The sequence below is a fragment of the Piliocolobus tephrosceles genome, chromosome 2 (assembly GCF_002776525.5).
Source record: "Piliocolobus tephrosceles isolate RC106 chromosome 2, ASM277652v3, whole genome shotgun sequence".
NCBI classification, from domain to species: Eukaryota; Metazoa; Chordata; class Mammalia; order Primates; family Cercopithecidae; genus Piliocolobus; species Piliocolobus tephrosceles.
The window spans coordinates 48,358,800-48,369,050 of record NC_045435.1 but is presented as its reverse complement, the minus strand read 5'-3'; the positions used below and the strand labels follow the sequence as shown (position 1 = coordinate 48,369,050).

At 46.0% G+C, this 10,251-nt stretch overlaps 1 long non-coding RNA gene across 1 annotated transcript in view; it reads right to left on the bottom strand.

Moving 5' to 3' along the window:
• The window catches only part of LOC111526779, a 12,550-nt gene extending 8,404 nt beyond the window's left edge, over window positions 1-4,146 (bottom strand). Inside the window, exon 1 of the long non-coding RNA XR_002726494.2 lies at window positions 4,017-4,146. This is a non-coding gene — a long non-coding RNA (uncharacterized LOC111526779). The remainder of the gene's footprint in view (window positions 1-4,016) is intronic.
• Window positions 4,147-10,251: the final 6,105 nt, after the last annotated feature.

Here is a 10,251-nt window from a genome sequence, read left to right as displayed (position 1 = left end):
AAAATAGGGACTCAAAGAGTTACTTGTACACCAGTGTTCATAGCATCAGTGTTCACAATAGCCAAAAAGTAGAAACAACCAAGTGTCCATCAACAGATGAATGGGTAAACAAAATGTGGCCTTCCACTGTATGGAATATGATTTAGCCATAAAAAAGAATAAAATCCTGATTTCTGCTACAACATGGATGAACCTTGAAAACATAATGCTGGCCGGGCACAGTGGCTCACACCTGTAATCCCAGCACTTTGGGAGGCCTAGGTGGGTGGATCACGAGGTCAGGAGATTGAGACCATCCTGGCTAACACGGTGAAACCCCGTCTCTACTACAAATACACACACAAAAAATTAGGCAGGCGTGGTGGCGGGTACTTGTAGTCCCAGCTACATGGGGGGCTGAGGCAGGAGAATGGCATGAACCCAGGAGGCGGAGCTTGCAGTGAGCCGAGATTGCTGCGCTACACTCCAGACTGGGAGAAAAAGCAAGACTCCATCTCAAAAAAAAAAAAAAGAAAAGAAAGAAAGAAAACATAATGCTAAGTGAAATGTGAAATAAGCCAGACACACACACACAATATTGTATGATTTCACTTATAAACACCTAGAATAGGCAAATTCATAGAGACAGAAAGAAGATACCAGGCAGGAGCTGAGGGAAGGCTGAGATAGCGAGTTATGCTTAACATGTACAGAGTGCTTTGTTTGCAGTGATTAAAAAGTTCTGGAGATGAATAATAGTGATGATTTCAAGACCTTGTGAATGTACTTAATGTTGCTAAATTGTACACTTAAAAATAGTTATAATTTTACATTTTGCTTATTATATCCCAATATTTTAAAAGGTAAAAATAAATAAAACCTGCACCCAATGAGTTTTGGGAGGGTTGACCCCACCACTAGCCCCAGGGATGTGTCTTGACTGGCATTTTGCCAATCAGCATATTCTAGTCATTGATTCATGGACACAAGGCAGAGGCACCAGCTGTCTGCCAGAGTCTGTTCTTCCTTTTTCCATTTTTAGGTGTCTGTGGCACAGCAGAATAGTCTGTAAACCAACTAATTCAGTTTCAGAACTCAATAGAACCACAGGTAATCAAGTAGCTAGTCTCCAAAGACGAAGCCACCGGTCTTCACTCGCGTTGGGTGCATGTGCTGTCCCTGCCATCAACAGGCAGCCTGCTTCCTCTGCCCTTCAACCTCAGATGGAATGGTGACTTGCCTTGACCAACGGACTATAGCACAAGTGACATGTGACTGTCCCAGGATGAGCCTTTAAGAGGCCTGACAGCTCCTGCCTCTCCTCTTTTTCTTTCTTTTCCCCACTGTTCCACTTTTTCTTTCCCTTCCCCACCTTTTCTCCCCACCTTTTCCTACACTTTTTGCCACCATCCTCTTCTTCTTTTCTTTTTCCCCACCTTTCCCCCCCTTCCCCCGCTTTCCCCCCCCTTTCCCCACCTTCCCCCACCTTTCCCCTTCTTTCCTTTTTCCCCACCTTTCTCCCCGTTTTTCCCCACTGCTCCCCTTCTTTCCCCTTTTCCACTTTCCCCTTTCCCCTCCCCACCTCTTTCCCCCACTTTTCCCCATTCCACCATCCCTGTTCTTCTGTCCCCTTTCCCCACTGCCCCTCTTCTCCTTTCCCCACTCTTGCTCTTCAACCACACAGCTGAGCTCAGACCCCATTGAAGAATCATGAAAAACAGCGAATTGCTGTGTTTTAAGCCACTAAGCTTTGCACTGGTTTATTACACTGCAATAGATCATTAAAACAGAGACTTTTGCTGGGGCTTCTAAGAGAAGCAACTACTTCTCTGTTGCATTTCATGATGTGAGGCTCTGAACTTTGGAATCGTGGCCACCATCTTGCTACCATATAGGGGCCAATCTGAGAATGAGTCTACATGAAGTGGAGTAGAACCCAGAGAAGCTGAGAAACCAAGTCCTGATAACAAAGTTACCTTCTGGATCAAGCTACCCATGCAGTTAACCCTATTTTATGAAGCAAGAAACTTCCCTCTTTTCTTTCACCCAATTTGAGTGGGAATTTCTGTTTCTTACAGCCTAAGAAGTTTGTCATACAGCAATGACAGTATGTTCTTCTATGAATGTGGATGGGAAAGCAGGTTTGTGTGTAGATTAGTTAGGAATAGAACTTGCAGTTTTATGACAAAGAGATACAAAAATACAATGGCTTAAATAAATTAGGACTTTGTTTTTCTTTCAGTAGCATTCCAGAGTTGAGCAGTCCAGACTGGTGGGATAGCTCTGCTCCACACAGTCACTCAGGGACCCGTCTGTGGCTCAGTTGTGTCTTAGAATGCTATCTTAGTCTGTAGGATCAAAGCTAAGTGGTCACACTGTCTGTGTTCCAGTCTATGGGCAGGGAGATGAGAGGATGTAGAAGACAAGAAAATTATTTTTAAGCAAGGACACAGAAATTGTTTACATCACTTTAATTCCCATTCTACTGTAAGAACTTAGTCACTAACCACCCTTAACTGCAAAGGAGGCTGGGAAATGTAGTCTCTAGCCGGGGCAGGGGGAGGCGCGGAGCCTGTGCTTCCAACCTGCCTCCAGTATCATAAAAGAACAGAATGTATTTGGGGAGGAACAGCTGGAGCACATGACACATTCTATCTTGGATGTGATGATTTTGAGGTATCTAAGGGACATGTAAGAGGATGCACGTCTCATGCAGTTGGATATATGGGGCTGGGAAACAGGTGAAAAACCTCACAACACTCTAGGAGTTGTCAACACCTACCTGAACAGGCAATCACTACATATTTGAGCTCCTAGTATGTGGCGGGCATTATGTGAGGTGCTGGGGACCAAATGTGGAATAAGAAGAGAATAGGGCTGAAGATCAAGCTATGAAGACCCTCAGCATTTAAAACTCAGGTTGTGGAAAAGAAAACCCAGAAGGTATGGACAGGAAGACAAGAAAAAAACCAGGAATAAGGGGTTCACAGAAGCCAAGGGGAAGAAATGCTTTAAGAAGAAGAGGAGGCCAGGCGCGGTGGCTCACGCCTGTAATCCAGCACTTTGGGAGACTAAGGCCGGTGGATCACGAGGTCAGGAGTTCGACACCAGCCTGACCAACATGGAGAAACCCTGTCTCTACTAAAAATACAAAAAAAAAAAAAAAAAAAATTAGCCAGGCATGGTGGTGCATGCCTGTAATCCCAGATACTTAGGAGGCTGAGGCAGGAGAATCGCTTGAACCCAGGAGGCGGAGGTTGCAGTAAGCCGAGATCACACCATTGCACTCCACCCTGGATGACAAGAGCGAAACTCAGCCTCAAAAAAAAAAAAAAGAAAAACAATTATCTGGGTGTGGTGGTGCATGGCCTGTAATCCCAGCTACTTGGGAGGCTGATGTGGAAGAATCGCTTGAACCCAGGAGGTGGAGGTTGCAGTGAGCTGAGATAACGTCACTGCACTCCAGCCTGGTCAACAGCGTGAGACTCCATCTCAAAAAAAAAAAAAAAAAAAAAAAAAAGGAGAGGTAAATCAGTTGTGTCAAGAACTTCTGAGGAATAAAGTAAGTGAAGGATGAAAAATGTTGCTGAGTCTTGTCTCATGCATGCATTGATCAGTACTCAGCTAAAGACATGAGGAGGACCCTCTGGAGATGTCCAGGCATTGCTCTCTCCCTGCAGCAGTCTCTGCTGTGGTGCTCGGCCCTAAGAACTCCAGTGGCCTTCACCTCCCCAAACCCCCATCTCTTCAATCCAGTAAGATCATCAGACCATGCCTGGGCTACTCTTCTTAGTCTTCTCAGGCTGCCATAACAAAAGACCGTAAATTGGGAAGCTGGATGTGGTGGCACATCCCTGTAGTCCCAGCTACTCGAGAGGCTGAGGTGGGAGGCTGAGCCCAGGAATTTGAGGCTGAAGTGAGCTATGATTGTGCCGCTACATTCCAGCTTGGGTGACACAGCATGATTCTGTCTCTAAAACAAACAAAAAATACCACATACTGGGTGATGGCTTAAACAACAGAAATTTATTACTCACGGTTCTGAAGGCGTGCAAGTCCAAGATCAAGGTGTCAGCGTGGTCAGTTTCTGGGGAGAGCTCTCTTCCTGGCCTGTAGATGGTTCCCTTCTCACTGTGTCCTCACATGACAGGGAAAGAGAGAGACAGAAATAGAGACAGAGAGAATGTCTTTCATCTTCTTTTTTTCTTAAAGACAGGATCTTACTCTGTTGCTCAGGCTGGAGTGTAGTGGTGCGATCATAGCTCACTTTAGCCTGAAACTCCTGGGTTCAAGCAATCTTCCCACCTCGGCCTCCTGAGTAGCTAGGACTGCAAGCACATGCCACCACATCCTGCTAATTTTGTTATTTTTTGGAGAGACAGGAACTCACTATGTTGCCCAGGCTTGGAGTCTCTTTTTTTTTTTTTTTTTTTTTTTGGTGGTGTTTCCCTTTTTCCCCCCGGCTGGAGGGCGGTGGCGCCCTCTCGGCTCACTGCAAGCTCCGCCTCCCAGGTTCACGCCATTCTCCTGCCTCAGCCTCCCGAGTAGCTGGGACTACAGGTGCCCGCCACCATGCCTGGCCAATTTTTTGTATTTTTAGTAGAGACGGGGTTTCATCGTGTTAGCCAGGATGATCTCATTCTCCTGACCTCGTGATCCGCCCACCTCGGCCTTCCAAAGTGCTGGGATTACAGGCGTGAGCCACCACGCCGGGTCTAGGGCCCACTTTTATAACCTCATTTAACCTTTATCTCCTCATAGACCCCATCTCCAAACACAGCTACATTGGGAGTTAGGGCTTCAAGGTATGAATGTGGGGGACACATGTCAGTCCGTAGCACCCTCTCTGCCCTGCAGCCTGTAGACCAGGGCCACTGTGGAATTCCATCATTTGCTTCCCCTCTCTGGGGGTCACTGCCTTCCACTGTCTGATGTCCAATGTCTAAAAACGGTTGCTTCACACGTGTTGTCCAGTTTTTAGTTGTTTCCAGTGGGAGGCAAACCCAGTCTCTGTTACTCCATCTTCACAGTGCTGATGGGTTTCATAACAAGGAAGCCACTGGTGACTTGATCCAGAGCAGTTTCAGGGGAGTGCTGAGGGCAGAGTTCAGGTTGGAGTCAAGTGAGCCAGTGTAGACAGTGAGGGAGTAGCGACATGGAGACATTGAGTGTAGAAAACTGTTTCAAGTTACTTGGCTAAGAAAAGCGTCCCAGGGGAAGCTTGATAAGATCCCTTTCTTTCTTTCTTTCTTTCTTCTTTCTTTCTTTCTTTCTTTTCTTTCTTTCTTTCTTTTTTTTGAAACGGAGTCTTGCTGTGTTGTCCAGGCTGAAGTGCAGTGGTGTGATCTCAGCTCACTGCAACCTCCGCCTCCTGGGTTCAAGTGATTCTCCTGTCTCAGCCTCCCAAATAACTGGGATTACAGGCACACACCACCATGCCCAGCTAATTTTTGTATTTTTAGTGGAGATGGGGTTTCGCCATGTTGGCCAGGCTGGTCTCGAACTCCTGACCTCAGTTGATCCGCCTGTCTCAGCCTCCCAAAGTGCTGGGATTATGGGGAAGATTCCTTTCAACTGGCCTCAAGCCTCTATTCTTGATGAATTTCCCACCTCAACACTCTTTGGTTGGAGTGAAAACTAAAGGAAATACTTTGGTAAGATTCAAAGGTAGCTGTCAACCCTTGAGGTCACTGTATCACTCATTCAGTGAGTCATTTAGTCACTCATTCAATCAGTCACTTATTCATGCAATCAGTCATTTAGTCATTCATCAAACTTTTTTTCTGAGACAGAGTCTCGTTCTGTCACCCAGGCTGGAGTGCAGTGGCACGATCTCGGCTCACTGCAACCTCCGCCTCCCGGGTTCAAGCGATTCTCCTACCTCAGCCTCTTGAGTAGCTGGGACTACAGGCACGCACCACCATGCCTGGATAATTTTTTGTATTTTAGTAGAGATGGTGTTTCACCATGTTGCCCAGGCTGGTCTCAAACTCCTGAGCTCAGGCAATCCACCCACCTCTGCCTCCCAAAGTGATTGGATTACAGGCATGAACTATGGCACCCGGTCTCATTCATCAAATTTCTGTTGAGACTTCACTCTGTGTGCCAGGCTCTGCTAAGACTGAGGTGAGTAAACGATTACTGGATACCCGACTGTTTTAGACAAGGGGTAAACAAAGCCAGCCCAAAGTCTCAGCAGTTCTCAGTAAGGTGATTTTTGCCCTGGCCACCATCCTGCTGCACCACCAACCAGGGAACATTTGGCAATGCCTGGAGACACTTTTAATTGTCACAACCATGGTGAGGAGGGTGCAACTAGCATCTGGTTGGTAAAAGCCAGGGATACTCCCAAATGCCCTGCAGTGCACGGGCCAGGCCTCCATAACAGTGAATTCTCCAGCCTCAGACGGCAATAGTGCTGAAGTTGAGAAACTCTGATATAGCTTCAACTCTAGTGGGGGAAGATAGAGGTAAGAAAAATGTGTCAGAGGGTGCCAAGCGCTATGTAAGAAGCGGAGGATGGGGGGCGCTGGGTGCAGTGGCTCACGCCTGTAATCCCAGCACTTTGGGAGGCTGAGGAGGATGGATCCCCTGAGGTCAGGAGTTTGAGACCAGCCTGGCCAACATGGTGAAACCCTGTCTCTACTAAAACTACAATAATTAGGTGGGCATGGTGGTGGGCAGCTGTAATCCCAGCTACTTGAAAGGCTGAGGCAGGAGAATCACTTGAACCCAGGAGGCAGAGGTTGCACTGAGCTGAGATCACACCATCGCACTCCAGCCTGGGCGACAAGAGCAAAAAACAAAGTCAAAAAAAAAAAAAAAAAAAAAAAAAAAAAGGCAGGGGACAGGGAGTGCTGGGGAAGCTCTCACTGAAAAGATGACATTGGACAAAGGAAGTGAAGGTCTAGCTATGTGGCTATCTGGAGGAAAAGTGTTTCAGGCAGAAGGAATAGCAAGTACGAAGGCCCTGAGGCAGGAGCCAGCTTGGCAAGTTGGAGGAGCAGCCAGAAAACAAAGAAAAATAAAATCCTAAAAAAAGGATACATTCATACTGGTAATAAAACTGTAAGGAAAGTGGAAAAGATAAACACCTGCTGGGGAGAAGGAGGGAGAGAAGCAGGGCCAGTGTCTAATGCGCTGGCAGTGCTTTGTTTTTGTAGGTGGGTTACACAATAGATAAATAATATCTATTTTCCAAGCTCTGTGTATATCCTAGATACTTTTCTGTGTGTTATATTTCACAATAAAGACGATTTAAATCATGTGTTAAACAGTCTTTGCTGTTTGCTCAACTGTGGGTGCTATTACAGGGCATAGACACAAGAGGGGGCGCTAACCAATGAGCAGCGGCGAAGCCGTGTTTCCTAGCAACGGGGAAAACGTTGAGGCAGAAACGTCCTTCAGAGTGGTTAACTGATGGATTCTGGCTCCTGCCCCTGCCAGGTCGGCCAGGGTCCACTTCGCGCCCTGGAGGCGTCTCTGCAGGGTCTGGAGTGTCACTGACCTTTGGGGAGTGGAGCTCTCCTCCCAAATGCGAAATCGGGTCTGCAGAACACGGGAGGCTGCGCCCTTGTGCTGCGGAGCTTTCTTCTGCCAATGTTAGATAATAACGACGTCCGCATTAACAGATGCCATTATTAATATCATTAGTAACGAAGGGCTCTTACCCGCAAGACTCCAAACAAGTCGTAGTATTTCCCTCGAAAAATTGAGTAAATTAAAGAATGGAAAGGAGCGACCTTGCCTCCAGCCTTCTAAGACCTCAGGTCTCTCTCCTCTCTTTTCTCTCTCCTCTCTCTCTCACTCCTCTCTCCTCTCTCCTTTTTCCTCTCTTCTCTCTCTCTCTCTCTCTCGCTCGCTCGCTCGCTCTCGCTCTCTCTCCTCTGTCTCATACACACACACACACAAAGAGAGAAGTTTTTCAAGATTTGGGAGGCAGTGGAAGTTTTCAAGATTGCTGGCCGGGCATGGTGGCTCACATCTGTAATTCCAGTATTTTGGGAGGCCGAGGCAGGCAGATCACCTGAGGTCAGGAATTCAAGACCAGCTGGGCCAACATGGCAAAACCCTGTCTCTACTAAAAATACAAAAATTAACTGGGCATGGTGATGCACCTATAATCCCAGCTACTCTGGAGGCTGAGGCAGGAGAATCACTTGAACCTGGGAGGCGGAGGTTGTAGTGAGCCAAGATCATGCCACTGAACTCCAGCCTGGGCGACAAAGTGAGACCCCGTTTCAAAAGGAAAAAAAAAAAAAAAGATTATTGACAAAGCAGAAGGTTTTATAATACATAGGCAAATATTAGGTAAATTAATTTGAGGCTGAGTGGGATTACGGTAATGAATACCTACACTGTTAAAAGAAGTTATCCGGCTGGGCGCGGTGGCTCAAGCCTGTAATCCCAGCACTTTGGGAGGCCGAGACGGGCGGATCACGAGGTCAGGAGATCGAGACCATCCTGGCTAACACGGTGAAATCCCGTCTCTACTAAAAAATACAAAAAACTAGCCGGGCGAGGTGGCAGGCGTCTGTAGTCCCAGCTACTCGGGAGGCTGAGGCAGGAGAATGGCGGGAACCCAGGAGGCGGAGCTTGCAGTGAGCTGAGATCCATCCACTGCACTCCAGCCTGGGCGACAGAGCCAGACTCCGTCTAAAAAAAAAAAAAAAAAAGTTATCCCAGACTTTATCTCACTTGATTTCACAATCACTTTGGTACCACTCCCTTTTGCAGATGAAGAAACTGAGGCTCAGAGAGGTTAAACTGTGAGCAGGCCAGAGCCTTCTTCCCAATCCAATTTACTAAAAAAGATGTATTAACTAGCTTATTTTTAAGAGGGGGAAGCTGTTCATTGTCTCTCATGCCTGTAATCCTGGGACTTAGGGAGGCTGAGGCTGGCGGATCATGAGGTCAGGAGTTCAAGACCAGCCTGGCTAACATAGTGAAACCCCGACTCTATTAAAAATACAAAAATTAGCCAGGCCTGGTGGCTGGCACCTGTAGTCCCAGCTACTTGGGAGGCTGAGGCAGGAGAATCGCTGGAACCCGGGAGGCAGAGGTTGCAGTGAGCTGAGATCATGCCACTGCACTCCAGCCTGGGCGACACAGCGAGACTCTGTCTCAAAAAAAATAAAAATAAAATAAAATAAATTGTCTCTCATAACCAAAGAAAGTTAAAACAATGGAGAGGTAGCTTATTTTCTCATTAAAATAGCAAAACTATTTTCAATCATAACACGTCACACTAGGAAGACCAAGTGGAAACTGGCAGTCTTGTGTGATGCTAACGGCAGCTTAAACCAGTAGCCACTCATCGGAAGAGCAGTCTAGCAACACACAGAAGAAGCCATAAAAATGTTCCTACCCTTTGATCCAGCAACCCGACTTCTGGGAATCTATCCTAAGGACATAATTTGAAATTTAGGAAAAGGTGTATATGCAAATATTGGTGGCAGCATTATTTATGATGGTGAAAAATTGGAAACAACCAAGAGAAATGGGTGATCAAGGGCACAACTCTATTAAGTAACATGAATGTCTCCTTTTTTAAAAAAATGATGACTACAAAAATTTTGAAAATTACCTGGGTGTGGTTGGGTGTGGTGGCTCACGCCTATAATCCCAATACTTTGGGAGGCTGAAGCCGGTGGATCACTTGAGGTCAGGAGTTCAAGACCAGCCTTGGTAACATGGCCAAACCCTGTCTCTACAAAAAATACAGAAAAAAAATTAGCTGGGTGTGGTGATGCATGCCAGTAGTCGCAGCTACTCCAGAGGCTGAGACAAGAGGATTATTTGTGCCCAGGAATTCAAGGCTGCAGTGAGCTATGATCCTGCCACTGCAACTTCAGCCTGGGTGACAGAATGAGACTTGTCTCCAAGAAAAAAAAAAAAAAAAAAATATATATATATATATATATATATCTTATTCTGAAGACTGTGACATCTTGGGAAATGCTGCTGTGTAATGTTGTTTTTTAAAGTTTAGCTAGACTTCCCTCATGCAGTAATGCTGTGCAATATTAAATGGAAAGACAAGCAGCTACAAAATAACTGGGACATCAATCAACCTTATAAGTATATACCATTCCATTCATGTGGGAAGAAAGCTAAGGTGGGAGAAGAAACTATGTTGGGGAAATAAGAATGCTTTCTTTCTCTTGTTTTTTGTTTGTTTTCATAACTTTTTTCTCCCCTTTCACTTCTACTCGGGATTTACTTTTTCTCCTTCTTTTTTTTTTTTTTTTTTTTTTTTTTTTTTTTTTTTTT